We start from the raw sequence: 17,196 nt of genomic DNA on the forward strand, positions 1-17,196 counted from the left end.
GTCAGCTAGAAGATTGTGACAAAGTAGATGGGTAAGTAATTGTTTGTGTATGCATTTCTCCATAATTTTTGCAAGTGGAGATAGTAATGCTATGGGGCAGAAGTTGGAAAACTCAATGGAGTCTCCACCTTTGAAAAGAGGAATGATGTGTGAGATTTTCCAGAGTGATGGAATAGTGTCTTCTTCTATGGTTCTATTAATCAATATGGAGATGGGGTAGGCAATGGCTTTTGCTCCAATTTGCAGGTATTCAGCTGGTAGTTTATCAGCTGAGGGGGTGGAAGGTTTTAATTTCTGTAACAGGGCAGAGATATATGAAGTGGATATAGGTTTGAGGTGGAAAGGGGGGAGTGGAGGTAGGAGTGGGAAGTTTGGAGGTATCAGGGTTTTGTTGATTAGCTAGATTAAGTATAGCAGAAGTAAAGAAAGTATTGAAGGTATTAGCTGTTTGCCTTGGGCAATCAGGATTAGAACCTGAAGGATTAGGTGTAGCTACTTTTCCAGGGGATATTAGTGTGTTGATAGAAGACCAGAATTTTTGTGATAGGTGAGGGGATGATTGTTGCAATTGAGTATAAAAGTTCTTTTTATCTTGTAGAATAGCTTTTTTTGTCATATTTCTTTGCTGTCTAAAAGATTGGTGGTCAGTTAGGTTTTTGTGTTACGCCATTTTGCCCAGGTTTTATTTCTACTAAGGATTAGCTTCCTAGTATTTTTTGAGAGCCATGGGGCTGATTTCATTTTCATTCTAATGGATCGTATTGGAGCATGATGTTCCAGGATTGCCAGGAAGGTGGTATTAAAGTAATTAACTGCTTCATTAATAGGGAGAGACCTAAGAGGTGACCAATTGCATTGCTTAAGATCAGTTTGAAACAATTTGGGGTCAAAATGTTTTTTGCTGCGAGATGATCTGACTGATGTAGGGATAGTACAATTACTTTTATGTCTGATAATATATGTTAGAGAGTGGTCACTAAGGTCATCTGGGAGGATTCCTGAAGTGTAGTTTTGTTGTGGACTATTTATAAGTATCCAGTCAAGGATGCTTTCTTTATTATTAAGCTTATTTATTCTTGTTGAGGAGTTAATGGTTTGAGAGAAGCCATGCAGGTTGATAAGGGTGGATGGGTTTGTTTGTATACATGAATTCCAGTCAATATTAATGTCTCCTAATAGTATTGTTTCTTGTTGGAGATTTAAGGAACGCCAGTTTAATATGTCTTCTAGTGTAGTAGCATTATTACCTGGGGGAATATATGTGCATATAATATTTATTGTTTTATGAAGGTTCAGCTGCAGTTTAGAGATAATTATTTCTGCATTGTTGTTAGATGGTAAGTTATGACTAGTTTTGCTAATTTGAAGTCCTTCCTTATAGAGAATTGCAACACCTCCACCTTTTTATTTAGGCGGTCTTGTCTAAGGATACTGTAGCCTGGGGTAGAATTTCATTATCTTTTATTATGGGTTTGAGCCATGTTTCTGTTAAGCAGAGGATGTCAAACTGCTGAACTTCAAGAAGAGCATGAAGTAGTGGTATTTTGTTGCAAATGCTACGATATTTAGATGGGCTATTGAGAGTGATTTATAGGGCATGTGTAAAGGTGATGGGTTTGTTTTGTATTGGTAATAGTTAGGGATGTAGGAGAAGGGTTGGGGCCGGGGTTGGGGTGGATGTCCCCATCTAATAATGAATGGAGTACTGTAAGGTTGTAGTATTGTGGAGATTTACAGTAGTAGTCGAGTTGTCTTTGTGGATAAGTATAGAGTATTTAATATGAGCAAGACGATGATATTTGGCTTGAAGGTAGCTGGTTTTGTAGATAGTATAGAGATAGCTTGTGGGTAGGGCTAGGGGGGAAGTTATTGTTTGTTTGTTAGGGATGGTAAGATTATAATGAAGGGGTTGTGCATATGAGGTTAAAAGATAGGTAGAGGTGAGCATAGTAAGGAGAGTTGGTAGTAGTAAGGTGGGATTCTGGTAATACATGATAGAAAGGGACTGTAAGGTATGGAATGATAAGAGTTGGGTTATGTTGTTTAGAAGAGATTAGGCAGGTGAGAGTAGGAGGGATTTATACTGGAGGGGAGTGGAGAGAAAGAGGGTGTGGCTGTAAATGTTCTCCTGAGTGGTTAGAGAAATGTAAAGGGTGTGTCTATGAGGGTATAAATGTAGAGATGGTAGGGGCGGGTGAGATTTGGGGGCAGGGAAGAGAGTGGTGTGTTGCTGAAAACAATCTATAGAGAGAAGGAAACAGCAGGTAAGTAAGCACAGGTAGTGTATATAAGGTAAAGAGAGTCTCAACTTAGGGAGGTATACAGAGTTGGAGTAGAAGTATAAGGTAGTAGTATATGTAACACAGTCTGGGAGGGGAGGGTGAAAGACAAACAGTCTGGAAAAAAGAAAAGCCTACCAAGACACTTTTATAGGTATAGGAGAGGTGTGAGCAAAAAGGCAGTAGAAGGGTTTGACCTAGTGGCCAGATAAATTATAGCTAAGACAGTGGCTAGAGAAAGGGGTGATAAAGAAAAAAGGGATGGGAGGGAAATAATGTATTAAAACCTCAAGGGGAACTGTTGAGAAAGATGTAGGAGGGAGACTCCACTAGTTTGGTAGTGGGGTAGGGGTATTGGCTGCAGGCAGACCTATGTAGGAAGCCAGGTTAACACACACAATGCTTAAACCTTTAGAGTGAAACGTGATTAGAGTAGCACGTACTTTCACTGTCTTATTGGGTATGTTTCCAAGAAGGTTGGAGGGTTGTATCTTGGTAGATAAAACAATTCTGGTCCTCTGGGAGGGTTGTAGGCAGTTAGAGTGATGTTTATAGGCTCCACTTAGGAAAGCTAATAAAAGGGTAGATACAGAAGGAAGATGGTAAGGTAAACAGTGGTAATAAATGGAGGTTATACATTCAAAATAAATCATTCAATTTACTAAATAACATCGAGATAATAGCATTTATATATAATGTTATATGTCAGAAAGAACAGCTAAAAAATGTATTCTTCCTAGGAATGTTAACACATGGATATAAGTAACACAAAATAGATACTTATGCTATCAATTATACATCTAACTTGTGATGTGAGAGTAGTCAGTAGTACACCAAGCTCAGGTATTACTTCTAACCGGAAGCAATTAGTTAGAGAGTCCTTACTTAGCATTGATTAATTTCTTGCTCTAGATGTTGATATTAATAACAAAATGCCTATCCAAAAAATAGCTGTAAATGGCTATTGAAAATAAATGTAGTGCTCCCTTATGTATGTATTCCCCGTCTATACTGCAGTAAGGTACTAGCAGAAAGACTGTTACTGTGGTGCTAGATGTAAGGCAGCACTGATGGGAACCACTGGTAAGTTAGGACTTTGTGAGTCACTTGTAGCGATAAATCGCATAGTGAAGCGCTGGGGAAATGAGAGCGCTACACAGTATCTCTTACAAGTGAGGCTAATGTTACCAAGGTTTAGACATCAACAAAAATGAAAAATCCTAGGGAATGTACACTAGGTAGAAATTGAAAAGCATATAATGTTAGGACGCCTAATGAGGCGATGGTGGGGTGAGAGCGCTTCACAGCTGAGCATACAGGTGATGTGATATCACCGTAGTACGGAAATGCTGTCAGATAGGCGCTTGGAGGGTGAGGTCGCTACAAATTGTAGCAAACAGGTGAGGTAATATTACCGATGTTCCAGCAATGAGTTTAAAATGAAAATATCCTAGCTTTTCTAATTGGGTGGCAGCGATAGCTGCAGAAGTACACGGTAGAGTAGGATAAATAAAATCTATGCTGAATCGTTAACTTCCACTTTGAATTATATTAGGAAAACTGTATTTGTCACATCGAGTATAAATAATTTGTTAGTAACCACAAAACAAGAAAGAAAAACTTGTCAGAGCAAAAAAAACGCTGACCTTTCATCTAAGTACACATGCCTACAATACAGGAAATCAAGCGTAACACATTATATCCAAAGTCATTGCACTCGTACCACAAAATAGGAGCAGGCAGTATAACAAATCTTAGTTAAATGCCAGTATAACATTCTATACACGCAATATTATAATATTATGACCATTTCTTAACAGAAAAGTAGGCATAACAAGCAAAGCTAGTTGCTGGGAACACGTGCATAATCCTAGGTTGCGTTTAAGGAAACAGGAACAAACTTAACTCAATGCACACCAGCATAACCATATTATACAGAAATAGGGGTACTGTTATATTAGGATATATACGTTTTACAGTTCTTGTACAATAAATAAAACAAGAATAAAAAACGCTTACTTTCAACAGGCGTTTTAGCACCAGGTATAGAACGCACAGCAGCCAAGGTAAAGAGGGGAAAGAAAGATGGCGTCAGGGATAGTGGGATATATTTATAGGGTAGTAGGAGGCATTGGGGGAGGGTGCAGAGGGACTAACTGCAGGACCTAGGCTGAAAACTTGCGAGAAGGAGAGTGATAGGTAAGGAGATAGGGTGGGATATGGGATGTAGGCGGGGTATAAAGATAGACGAAAATGTGAGCTAGTGCAAAGGGGAGGGGGAAAGGGGAGAAACAAGTTAAGAAAAAGGCAAGTCAGAGCTATTAGCCTTATGGGAGAGATGGGATTGACGGGGGTATGAGGGCTAGAGTATGTGGTGGATGTAAGGCTATGAGGAGAAAGTATGACCTACAGTGGGAGACAAGAGAGTGGTGTGTTGCTGAAAACAATCTATAGAGAGAAGGAAACAGCAGGTAAGTAAGCACAGGTAGTGTGTGATTCATTGGCTGTTGACCTAACTGTTCACTGATACTGTTGATGAATGGAATAAGATGAGGTGTGCCAGTTAGCTAGGTAGAGTTAATGACAATTATTACATGTTACAGTGAAACAGTATTATTTCAAGATACTGAACACTCAAACCTGCACGTATACAACAATTCATTAGAATGGTCTTACCTGCATTAGTTTGCACCTTTTTCTTTTTTGCAATCTAAGACATGCTGAAAAGTAAACATAATTGCATGTGAAAATGTATCAAAATTAAAACATTGTTGTAGAATGTAGCAGTACTCCATTTATTGATTATAAGCTATACCTGACAAGAAAACAAGCAAACTGTATCACTCTATTTTTGCATACCTTACTTTAGTTTAAACATTTCACTACTGAATTTCTTCAAAAAGATTGTACCACAAACTATTGACTCCTTTTGGCTATTGTGTTCCCTGCATTTTAAGGTCTGGATCTCCAAAATGCATGGACATATTCTCATGGAAATGCTAGAGAATGATTCTGAAATAACTACCTGTATAAACTGCTTTGACTGCACACACAGGTTCAGTCAATGGAATAGCTGCATGTTTCATTTTAATGAAAAGAATAATCATTTAATATGCTACATTATTTAAAAAGTATGACATCACATTTATACAGAAATACATGTTTAGACAAGCATGTTTAGACAGGAAGTTAAAAGAGTGTATTTGTATTTTTAGTAGTTTTTTAGGGGAAGTCACATCAACACTATATTTGTTTTAAATGACGTTTGTATTATTTACTCTAAGACAGATTTTAGCTGAACTTTGTTTTAAACTGAATGTGAGAATACATTGTAGCTTTATCAGTTTCTAATGGCCATGCCATTACATCGACCCTGCCTACAAATCTCAAAACCTCTTTTTCCTACAAAAAGTTCAGGACAAGCTTAGATGTGTGTTTGAGCTGTTACAATCACTGAGCACATGAAGCTCAAGAATTTAACGTCACTGTGAGTTTCATCCCAGGATATTATAATAGCGTGTGAGCTGGCAATGCACTTCTTTGGGGTGGGGGATGGGGTCCGCCATTAATTCACTGTGGTGTGACCATGGAGTTGGTATGGATAATTTTGGAGCAGGGAAGTGTGTTTTTCTACTTTTATTTTTATATTTTTGCTTGTGATTTGTGTTGAACAGTGAGCCAAATGACCATGCTTTGAATTTGTGTAGGGAAAAAAAATATTTTATATAGCATATTGAATAAGCTAATGTCTTTAATGTCAATGTAAAACAGCTCAAATTTGTAAATGTATGTCTGTGCTTGTAAAAGTTATGTTTTTGTTATGATATTTGCTGTAAAAATATATATTTTCTGAGAAACAAGTATTAGTTTTATTTTTTATGTCAAAAAATACAATATATATATATATATATATATATATATATATATATATATATATATATATATATATATATATATATACATATATGTGTGTGTGTGTGTGTGTGTGTGTGTGTGTGTGTGTGTGTGTCTACTTGACTTTACCGAAAATCCGCATAACCGAAACTTACATCTTCGAAACCAGAGAATCGAAAATTCACTACAACGAAAACTTACTATACTGAAATTCATTACATCGAACAACAAACTCCACATAAAAAATATAAACTCAAAAATGAACCTTTCTTTACATTTTTGCAGGGGTGCAAGGCCCTCTCCTCCACCCCCACACCACCCACAAATTATATAGACCAACTCCGAGATCCTCACTCTACCGCAGTCTCCTTTTAGAAGCACTGAGTATAACGTCCTCAGCTGATAATTCTTTATTAAAAAAAAAAAAAAACACTGTAGCTCTTGTAGACAAGGGTGCTAGAAGTGCTGCTTCAATCCGGAGATAAGTGTTTAATGTATATACTTTTGGTATTGTAACCTTTCATTGTGGTGAATTTTCAATACCATGGTAACTTTTGGTTATGTGTCTTTTCAGTAAACCCAGGTAGTTCCATATATAATATTTAAAGACTATCTCATCAGAAACAAATGAAAAATGAATTTTTTGTGAACCATATGAGAAGAAATAAAGTATTTAAATTGGTATATATATATATATATATATATATATATATATATATATATATATATATATATATATATATATATATATATATATATATATATATGTATATATATATATATATATATATATAGGCATATTTATATATATATATATATATATATATATAACTGCTAGTGCCAGTTAAAGTATATAACCATATATGTAAAAATATTTTCAGGGACATTTCACAGAAAAAAATATATAGTGCATGGAGCATGGTAATTATGCTCTGATATTCTGAAAAAGATAAATCAGTTAAGTGCCTGAGTGATGTTAGACCCAACCTTAACAATTGTTAATCACCCCGGTTTAAGGTGTAAAGGCTGAATCTCTGGCTAGGTAGTAAAATCTGTCTGTACTGACCAGCAAATGACAAAGGCAGAACAAAAGATTAGTTTGTGCCTGCTGTCCATACTGGTAGTGAGTCCTTAACTTCCTGTAAATGCTTAGAAAGTTGTTAGAATAACAAAATGTGTTAGCATGCTTTTTTTGAATTATACAAGCTCTGAATTTCAAATTGATGTCATTATTTAGTGACTTCAATCCACAGTGGACATTCTGCAAAATCTAGACATCTGAGAGCCATGAAAGGTATTTGTAAATGTAACAGACTGTGTTTCACTGCCTTTCTGACGGTGTCCACTAAGCACTTTATGTCTTTATAAGCTAACCAAATATTGAGCATTTTCCCCCTCTAACTAGTAATACCTGGAGCAGATAAAGCTCCATGCACTACAAATAAATATGATCAGGTTTCTAACCAAAGCCAGTTATGTGTGCTTGACACGGATGCCATTTTGACATCCATGTCTTGGTCACATAATAAATAAGTTATTGGCAACCCGATCACAATCCTGTATGTCATGGTACTAAATTACACCATGCATTTAGCCTCTGACTTTTTTTAAACACCTTTATTGAATTATCACTTGTAACATAGGCACATTTACATTTGTATAAAAGTAATCAAACTGTATTAACAAGTTAAAATTAACAAACGTTATGCTTCACAGCGTTTAGGCATAAAACACATTCATATCTTTAAGTAAATTTTGTTATTACACAATAATCTATATTTGGGAAAAGAAAAGTTATGAATCTAGTGGCAGAAATATTCGGGTGTATATATCATGAGATCGATAGGTGAACATGTAGAATCTCACTTGTTCGACACCAAAATGTCAAACTCTAAGTTTCCTGAAAGGCCAAAACACTGATTTCTTTCCAATGGAAAGAAATTGGTTGACCGTTCTGTGACACCTGCCCTTTCCCTGACTGTAGTGCGGTCTCGGAGTTAGAATATTTAGTTAGGGGGGATGTTTGTTTTAGTGTGGCATCAGTGTTTGGCCAACCAATTTCTTTCTGTTGGAAAGTAATCGGTGTTTTGGCCATTCGGGAAACGTGGAGTTCGACATTTTGGTGTTGAACAAGTGAAATTTGACATTTTCACCTGTCAATCTCATGATATAGACCCAAATATTCTCTGTTCTGGATAAATGCAAATGATTTTTATTTCAAGTGTAATACTATCGCAGTGTAGCTATATTTGGACATGCATTACAGGTTCATAGGTGTTTACTAGGCTAACGACCACAAGGGCCTTTTTAAGCCTAGTTATGCATCCCAAATCTCTGACAAGTCCTTGATATGTGTATGCAGGGAACTGGGAGATGAAATATTTACAAGCAGGGGCCTGGGAGATGAGCCATTCATAGGCTGCTTGTGTCCATTAGTGACTTAGGTGCCAAACCTGGAATGGATTTCCTGATCCCTCTCCAATTGTCTATATTCGTTATACTTGGAAGAGATTATATAAATTCACTTATGGAAAGTGAGTGAAATGCAGTGTGTCAGAATGTCACTGTGAAATGCCTAGCCCTATTATATATTTTATTTGTTCCTAAAAGATCTTATCAGTCTGCCTTTGACAGTTATTATCAGAGTGTATACTTGGTCAACAAGATATAAAATGTATCTAGTGTTTGTTCAGTGGTAAGCATTTATAGTCATCTCAGAGCTGAAGATAGCCAAGCCACATCGTTATGGTCAGCACAGGGAATTTTTGAGATGGCATCATTCCAGTGACAAATAAGTTCCTTGTTTTGGGAAAGTATCTTAAATATTCCCTTTTGTTATAATGCTAGTGAGGTTGAAATATAGCAATATATTGCTTTCTTTCACCAATACAGAAGCAATATAGCTAACCCCTAATGGTAACTAACTAAATGCAGTGTATTACACCAGATTGTCGGTGCAAAAAATCAAATTTCTTCTGTCAACATTTTATTTTGCCAGTATTTCACATTAAGAGCCCTTCATGAAGTAAAAGTGCTTGTTTTCTTCCATATTAAATAACCAAATAAATTAGCAATTCATATTTTAAGTATTCCAATAGATGCTCACTTGCTTAACAAAATATTCTACAACACATAAACACTTATTCATTCATTTAAGAAAGCCTTCTGTAATACATATGTTTTAAACCATCATGAAAAATCTTCCAAATTCTCCTCCTTTTCCAGTTCTTTTAAACAGAACCCCGAAAATATATGTGCATTTATTGACTTTTTTTTCAAAAAATAAACAGCTCAGTAAGTTTTACACTGCTACATTCATGCACCTCATTAAATTGCCTAAATACGCAGTCAAAGTACTTCAGTTTTTTTTTTTTGCAGTCATAAATATGCTCTTTTATCTTTACTTTCATTGGATAAGCTGACTTCACTATATAAGAGGTGGACATTCATTTCTCTGCCCATACACTACTATTTCACACATTAAATTATACATCATTTTACGTTAAAATTGCATCAGTTTATGTTCTGTTCAGCTTTATTATTCCCAGAGATGCAAGCATTACACTGGCCACATACAGAGCTTAACCAATTGTAAAGATTTTTGTATAATACATTGAAAATATCTTTTCACCACTGAAATCAGACATATTGCATATCTCAGACAATAGCTGAGATACAACTAGATCTGAAAATAATACCTTGCAGTGTTCTTATACAATTGCTGCCACTTCCTCAGACAAATGAACATTTTTTGTAATAATACCTCTATATCACAAAGCTGCCCTGAATTTTAAATTATATCTAATCCAAATGGCTGCATTTTAGATTTCAAGGACTTTTGCCAAACTTTCAAACCCCATTCAAATGATGTACAGCTTGTAACTGCTAGACTGCACATTTCTTGTGATACAGCTGGCTTCTCAACAGTTTTCTGACTCTACAAAATTATTCATATGCACAGGATTCTAATAAATACAGGCATGATTAACTACTTTATTTGCCATTCATTTGTTATGAAATTTTGCTCTATTGCTGTGAAATATCTGAAACCTTTGTATCGTATACCTGTGCATAAAAAGGCTATATACAGATTTATACCCACCACTCCTAAGTAAAACTTTTAGGAAATTACAACTGGATGCACAGCTAATAAATTCAGCCAACATTTTCATTTCAATTATAGGAGCTCAGATATGTACAAGTTTGAAGCTGGCTGAGCTATAGTATAATAGTCAGTACAGGCAGTTTTGTTTTGGGTATATTTTCAATGAAAAAATGTTCCATCTTCTGCACAAATAAATGAGTTTTAATTTTTCTCAAGCTAGATATACTTGGGAGTGTACTGTATTTCTATTCATGAGCAGAAATAATTTATAAACACCATTAGAAACAACATATAATGCAACATGCCACTCAGTCACTTTACAAAACGTTTAGCCCTCCATTTGGCACCTGGGCATAAAAGACAATATGGCAAACTCACTCGCCAGTTATTAGTAGGACATTTTGTGGAGCTGTGCATAGAACTTTAGGATATGAAAATCACCTCAGATTCCCTTTCTACCCTTACATTCTTAAGAATGCTGAGCCATATTGCAATGGTCAAACAGGAAGTTCTGTTTCTGATATCTATGCATTGACCAAAGTTCCCTGTTCGGCACAAATATATTTGATTTTCACTTTTGATTTAATGTTTTAATGCAGTGCAAACTAAGGATAGATATACCTTGGATATATACTGATTTAATCCCCTGAAAATAAGTCATTTTCCAGCACTAATCAAAATCAAATATAATACTTCATGCCACTCAGCTTTGAAAATGCCTGTAAAACCCCTCGCTTGGTACCTGTACAAAAAAGACGATATGGCAAAAGTGTTTATAGTGAATATATATTTCTTTCCTGATGTAATACCAACTCAGCAAATATATACAGTGATAAGGATTTCATTTTCATACCGCTTTAGCAATGTGTACTTACCCTAACCCTAACACTGTTTGTTCTGCACCACTTTAATAATGGGTACTTATCCTAACCCTAATACTGTTTGTTCCCCCAATCCACAGCACTATAGTAATAGGTCACTCCACACCACTTTAGTAATGGGTACTTACCCTAACCCTAACTCTGTTCATTCCCCCATTCTGTACCTCTTTAGTAATGGGTATTTACCCTAGCCCTAATGCTGTTTGTTTCCCTACTTTACACCACTAAAGGAAAGCCTGCATTTGTTAAATAGTTATGTAGGGCTGTCTATGACAAATTAGATGGCTTCTTATAATCAAGACTGTCGCAGAACATATATAAGCAGTATATACCAAATACTGCCTTAGACTGTGATTTCTTGCACAAAATTAGGATGTACAAATCTGTCTTAAAATTGTGTTCCATTCTGTTTTTTTCCTTTTTTAGAATAACTTGTTACAGTCAATATAAATGTTGCATATAAGGCTGAACACATTACTTTTTTGTTTTAATCCAGTGCCTATGACAATTCAGTGTAGATAAGTACTCTCTATATGCATATACATACTATATATTTAGTTTTCCATCTGTGTGTGTACAAATATAAATAAATGTATATAAATATATATATATATATATATATATATATATATATATATATATATATATATATATATGTGTGTGTGTGCATATATATATCAATAAATATATATATATATATATATATATATATATATATATGTATATGTATATAGTCATACCTCTATCATTATTTAAAGACAAATGAGAACATTTTTAACTTTGTTTTCCTTATGTGCTGATGACAACTTAGTCATAAAGTTTTTTTTCCTTAATAGATGACTGAAGTGAACAGGTGATAGCTGTACTCATTGTGGTATCTTTTTTTAAATTCCTGTTCTCTCTTCATTAAATATTGATAGAGCCTGTGTGACATCTTTCCTGTTTTTCATTTTGTATATCACACGTGGATTAAACACAACTATGTTAACAGACAGAAAAATACAACTTCTTAATTTTTGGCCACAGACACACACACACACACACACACACACACACACACACACACACACACACACGCACGCACGCACGCACGCACACACACACACACACACACACACACACACACACACACACACACACACACACACTCACTGTCTTAGCAGTGACTACTCTCTTCTAATTTAGTAATTCTACATTCGTACTGGATGAGACCATCTAGTAAAAGCATCAAAATGCCATTAAGGCTTGTGCTACCTATTAACATGGTGTGTTAAGTGTGTACTTTTTTTGTGTTTAGAGCACTTGACATGATGTTATGAGATTGCAATAACCCCTGTTGAAAACAATAAAAACATGAAAAAACATTTTTTCTCACAGGACAACAAGTCTTCCCACGACTACACCCCCAATAGCCCTGTCATGTATATAATGTTTATGCTTGCTCAAGTAAGGAGAAGTTTTTTTGGAATCCATTCCAAAAAATGCATTAAACACCAATTCCTATGGAAAATTGCAAAGTATTTATTTATTGCATTTGTTTACTAGGCTTGTCCAAGAGGGCCATGACAACCCTTTTCAGTGGAGGCCTAAAATGAAAAGCTACATAACAAACAGAAACAAATTGCTTTACATTATAGATAACTAGCATGCCAATTAGGCAAAAGTTGTGCCAGGTAGAATATTGCCTAGTTATATGCATAAATACAAATCAAACACATCTTTCATAATAAACACAGCTTACAATGAGCAAAGAAATATGGCATTATAAATAAGTCAGTAAATGTCATAAGCAGTTTCCAATATTTGATAGTTCCAAAGTAATAACAATGCACTATTTGTCTCAGGGAAGGTAAATGGGAGTGGAGATTTTTTATAGACTCCACGCTCATCATCCAGTCAGTTTTGGACAGTCCCTACTGCACTCCCTAAATGTGGGTATGCTAGTCCCACCCTGACCCTCTCACTTTCCGTAAATCTAACTCCAAGTCTGCAAAACAGTAGATTAAACAAAACTTCCTTACTCCAGAGTTTGCCAATATTATTCTTCAAAGAACAAACATATTCCAGTCCTTCAAAACATAGAAAAAGAAAATAGAAAGCAAGCAAAAACAACATACAGGCTTGGGTGCAATCCCCTTACATAGTAGCTAGATCCCACAATTACATATCTTTAACTATCCTGGACATTGAGTGTATTAAAGACAAACATCATTACCCCCGCTGTTCAAGGTTCTCACTCTTACATAAACACAATGCTTTTAATGAAACAGGAACTGGTGTAACAATACTTCCATTATTCTTTGGACAAGAGACACATTTCAGTATACAGCATGTAAACCTTTATATTTACTACCTCTAAAGTTATTGTACCTTGGGGAAATGTAAAACCTGTGTGACTTCACAATCACAATATTAAAATGCAGACACCCCATATTACACTTTAATTCTCATACACTTGAGAATTCTTTACTAGTGTATTTATTCTAAGTCTGGCAGCCTATGTTGTGGTTCTCATTTGTTTGGCTCTCCTTCAAACAAAAGGCATTCTCCAGCAGGTAATTTTGTAGCTGTGGTACCATGCCTAGTGAAACTATGACACACAATCTTTTCTGTAGTTGGTCCACTATGGGCAGCTCATGTCATTCTTCACTGATACAACCTCTATTTCCAGGCAGAGGAAGAGAAGTATTCTGCTATGCTGTTTCCATTGCAGTACATATTGTTACATGCACAGCAAAAGTCCACATATATCCCCAGCGTTTTTACAAACTCATAGGTCTCCATGCCAAGTTAAGCCTTTTCAGTGGCATGCACTGCTTGAATTTAGGCAGGCCTTTATATAGAAGTGATTTATCTATAGACATGCATCTCTTTGGTGTCTGTAGTGTGCAAAATCATTTGGATGAAATAAATGGCTGTATTTATTTATTTCTTAATTTGATTGGATGAAAGCTGTGTGCAAATTTCACTGTTACTGAAATGGATGAATTTCATTATATGCAGGACCCAGGACTTAGGCTTTTCTTCAGAAAGACAGGCTGTAGAGACCAGTTTGTGTGATTTGTAGTATTTAGGAATTTGTAGCTTCTTAACTATCACAGTTAAGAATACGTTTGTTAGTGCATTGTGGATATTGTAAACCTTGTCAAACCTTATACCACATATGTTTTTATGCTGGTATTAGCTTGTTAGCCTATCTGATGTGCAACACTAGTAACAAAGAAGTCTGTTATGTCTCAACAAATTGCACAAGATCTAAACACAAGTGCTGATGCATTTCATTGTGAAGCCCTATACCATGAATATATAAAATCTCTAAAGGCAAATGCTCAAAAGGTATAGAATTTCCACAAATAAAATTGTGAAAAATAACTGCTATTGCAGGGTGCAACCCTCTATCCCCTTACATACATGTATTCTCACTCTAAAGCCCCTCCAGTTCAAAGAAAGAGTACTCATTCATAAAAATGCATTAATTACTGAGTGTTCATTACTACCTCTTAGGCTCAGAGAACAACCAGTATTTTTATTTATTTATCTATCTGAATTAGTTAGCCAGCGCAGAGAACTGATCACAAAATACACATTTCAGTCTCAGCCTGGGGAGGAGTAAATAAAGCAAAGAAACAAACAGATGTATGTGTGTGTGTGTGTGTGTGTGTGTGTGTGTGTGTGTGTGTGTGTGTGTGTGTGTGTGTGTGTGTGTGTATATATATATATATGATTACAGTGTGGTAGGGAAATTATGATGAATACGCAATTTAAGTCAGAAGCCATCAGTATATACAATGTGGAGGGGAGCAGTCACTGTATATGTACAGCATAGTTAGAGTGATCCTGGAGCTAGCGATATTTGCAAGTGGCATCTTATAAACTCCTTAGGGGGTGGACTGAAGGGGTAGAGCAAGATTCTGTATATAATGTGTCCCCGGTGGTGGCACTGGGATGAACCATTATCAAGAAGCCAATATTTTAGCTGTGCTCAGAATTGTGGGTAAGAAGATATTATGTATACGTATCTGCTTGTCTGCTTTTATACATACCTGCTTGTCTTTTCTGTGTTGATGTATGACAACACTCTTGATTGACTCATCTTGCATTCTTCAGTCATTTTTCTGTAGTTTCTGCTCCATATGCACTTTAGAGCTTAGAAAGGAGAAGCAAGGACCTTGTACTTCATTTTAGGAAGCCCGTATGGAATGACATGGGTGGCTTATATGTCTGAGGTTGTAGGAAGAAGGTCTCTTTTTAGTTTGGATGACAGAGGAAATTGTGTGACTGTGTCTGAATACATACCATTCAAACCTTAATAGATTCCTTCAGTATATAGCAATCAACAACAAAATGAGTAATCCACACCTTCAGTGAACGTGTTTGACCAAGGAGAGAAACAAGTAAATAGATATCAAACAAATCAAAGTAAATCTAGACAAACATGTGAGGACATACTCATTGCTCCTATTACGTTGTGGGGTCCACTTCAACTGGTTGATGTAGAATGTACCAAAGTCGACCACAGATGCTTCTACCAGTGCCTGGAACACTGCTGCAGTACATTACAGAAAGGTAAAGCTCAATGTAATGTTCTTTCTTGGGGAGCTGTCTCCTTATCACCCCTGATGAGGGGTTACACCAACTTGGGTTGAGGCTGCACCAACTTGGAGGAAATGCATTTTCATTTATTTTGAGTCTGTACAACCGTTGAGGTACTTTTTTGATCCAAGAGGGGGCAGACTCATCCCCCCTTCACATTGATGGTGCAGAATCCTCCAGCTGCAAAATTACTTTGAAGTTCTGTTCCATTTTGTACATATATCATTGGTCATTAGGGCATCAGAACAGTGTGGTCAACATTACAGACTTCAGCAAATTTGGCATCAGACATATCAGAAAGATCCATGTTATGGGGGTGTGCATCATTTTTATGCCTGCTTGGATGCATTTATGTTCATGGTAATACATATGTCACATATAACATTGCAAAACTGACATTGGATTTTCATGTCTGACTCATATCAGGCTGTGTGCATGCACACAAGTTGCTGTCCTTTTGCTCATTTTTTTAAAAAATACTATGCCATTCGCATTGCATGTTCAGGTTGTGGTTATTCCTGGTCAGATTTTTCTGCAGACTTTGCTTCCCCACTGACATTGTTGGGTATTGCTAGCAGTGCACATGGGTCATATCCAATTTACCAAACACCACTGTGATATTATGCATTGTCATACTGTGCAGCATGTTATTGAAGCACATTTTTTGTAGTGTCACATCCTGTCTTTAACTCACCTATTCAGATCACTTGTGCTGTCCCTAAATTGTCCTAAGAGTCTTTCAGGCTCTTTCGACTATTGACCAAGGTAGACTGTCCTTTTTTAGCCACTCTAATGGGATGACAAAATATTATCCATCAGCAATAGCTGTAAGGTATGCTTAGCAGTACTTTTATATGGAGATGTATCGGTTAGGTTATATATACATATCTGTTTGTCTTTACTGTGTTGATGTCTGACAACACTCCTGACTGACTTATCTTGCATTCTTCAGTATCTTTTATGTAGTGCCTGCTCCATACATAATGTTCCTTATTGTGTGGCACCTCCTCAATTGCTGTGAGTTGCATATTTTGCTCTCTTTGGATGTTTTGTGTTGTGATGTACCTTCCAAGTAATGTGTTGTACATGTGATATTATATGTCTGGACAAATCTAATTGCTCATAGTCAGACATATTTAAATGTACCTTCCTGGATTTGTACTTGCACTCTACACACTGAATTCATAGATGTGTTATTCGTTGTAATTCTCAGCATAAAGATGTCCAATTATGTCTGATCTTTGTGATAGCCTGATATGACTTATCTGCTAGATGCATCCACTGTCACCTGTCAAAATGTAAGACATACGCACCAGCACCCACACAGACTGTTGCATATGATTAGAACTTGTATATTGCAGGTGGCACGGTGGTGGTGCTGCGGTAGCGTTGTCACCTCATAGTAAGACGCTGTCCAGTTCAATTCTCAGCTAGAGCGTCTTCT

This window comes from Protopterus annectens, chromosome 12.part0, assembly GCF_019279795.1.
Source record: "Protopterus annectens isolate FY-2018-M chromosome 12.part0, PAN1.0, whole genome shotgun sequence".
NCBI lineage: Eukaryota > Metazoa > Chordata > Ceratodontiformes > Protopteridae > Protopterus > Protopterus annectens.